Source organism: Nestor notabilis, unplaced genomic scaffold (assembly GCF_000696875.1).
Source record: "Nestor notabilis isolate BGI_N333 unplaced genomic scaffold, ASM69687v1 scaffold1460, whole genome shotgun sequence".
Classification (NCBI taxonomy): Eukaryota; Metazoa; Chordata; class Aves; order Psittaciformes; family Psittacidae; genus Nestor; species Nestor notabilis.
The window spans coordinates 1-2,014 of record NW_009911361.1 but is presented as its reverse complement, the minus strand read 5'-3'; positions in this window follow the sequence as shown (position 1 = coordinate 2,014).

The window sequence follows — 2,014 nt, the reverse complement described above, 5'->3', positions numbered from 1 at the left end:
GACAATGTGCAACAGAGAAAAACACTAGATACAGCCTTCCCACTCAGTTAAGTAATGCCTCTCCTTGCAAAATACTGCAGTAATGCCATATATCTCTCTTGGCAACCTGAATGAAAGTGCTGTGTGCTGTATGGGTTTTTTTAGCAGGAATAAGGCCACCAGGAAGGGCCACAGCCAACACTTGATATAATGGTGTCAGAATAGCAAACGGGCTTAAGGACACAGGCAGCACTAGTGGATTCCAGGCAATTTTGGACTTTTTTGTAACAATTTCCCTTCTAGCTCTCTTTTCTGTGTTTTAGATATTAAACATTACCTGTTTATTCTTTTCCCCTCCACCAAGAGATAATTATCACTTCCCTTGATCGATACTGCTAATATTACCTCTGATCCAGGTATTAACTTCCTTTTCTCTCAGATTGCCTATTCACGCCTAAAGAAATTCAGAGAATTGTTCTCTAGTTCCACTCCAGTTTGAAGTTTGTTGCTTCTATTTTAGATCTAAATAAGGTATTTCCCTCCTCCCCCGTAGTGTTTACTTTCTAAAAAAATCTATGTTAGCTGATATAATAGGCTATTGCCTTAACCTGTAAATATCTTGTTTTATCATGTACCTTTAAAACTCAGCTAGCTTTCCTCCCAACCTTCACACTGACACCTGGCCTATGCACACAGTTTGATCTGCCCTTCCTTTCTAATACACAATTTATGCCAACACTACAAAGGCTAAAAGGAACCTGTTACACTTTTTTGTAAGTAGTAAAAGGCAGCTGTAGGGACTAATCAACAAGTACTGCATTTGATATTCTCTGTATATAATAAATACTACTCAGTCACATTCCCATTAGAGTACAAAACGTTCTTGCTTAGTGTTTAATAGAATTGCAAGAGATATACCACTACAGAGCAAACAGGAAATGTTAACTTCAGTCCTAGACAGAAAGTGACAAAAACCCCAAACCGTTAACCAGTAGTAGCAGAAAATTAATGAAGAATTTCTCTTAAGCTTACGACTTCTCTCAAGAGTCATACTTTCTTTTACAGGACATTCTCAACAGCTATGAAGTTCCTTGACGCCTCAGAAATGGCACTATGCTTAACTGCCTTGGACAAATAATTCATTCCCTCTAGCAGGAGATCACAGTTTGCATTAGTCATTTGACAGTAACACTACTCACATTCCCACACCGAGGTTACAGATGTTTGCTGACCTTAGGTGGAAGGGGTGGTTGGCCTACAGGAAATACAGCGAGGTTCCCAGTCCAACCCAGTCCCTGTCTGGAATACAGGGTTGCCTTTGTCCTGGGAAGTGCGTTTGTCTGTGTGTGAACAGACATGGGCAGGAAGGGGAAGTACTACTCCTTTTCTCCTCTTTAAATTAAAAAATAACAAAAACCAAAACGACAAACCTCGAGAATTAAACCCTCAAGCATCAGGATGCGGCTGACCTAGAGGATGTTCTAGGATTTCTGTTCCTTAACAGCTTGTTATTATTTATGGGTGTTGGGTTATTTTGCAAAAAGGCCAGTGAGCACTGACCTTTGCTGCACACATCCAGCTCCCACACCCTCCACGTTGACGGGTGCCCTCTTCTTCACCCCTTACAGTAGGGAGTTACAATAGCAGTAGCAGTTGCTGGCCAGTGGTGATCCCACCACGGCAGGCACTCAGACTTCAGTAAGTTATCACTTAAACTGTCGTTTATTAGAGCTCATAGAAAAGAGTAGATAGTACAGGCAGTCTTACGTCCCTTCAGAAGCTGGGAACGCTGAGCTGCACAGTAGTGAGAAGCACCCTGCTGAGGACACAGCAAGGCCCGTTTGCAGCAAAGTTACTCCGTGTTGATTAGTCAAGCAATTACGGGACTTTTCTCACAATGAAACACCTCTGTTCACCATCCCTACTGCACAACGGAAAGGATGCTCAGGCGGGCTCCGCTCCGCTCCGCTCACCCGCGGCGCGACCGCCAACTCCCCTGCGCGCAACGCTCTCCCAGCCCGGGTCGCTCCCAGGA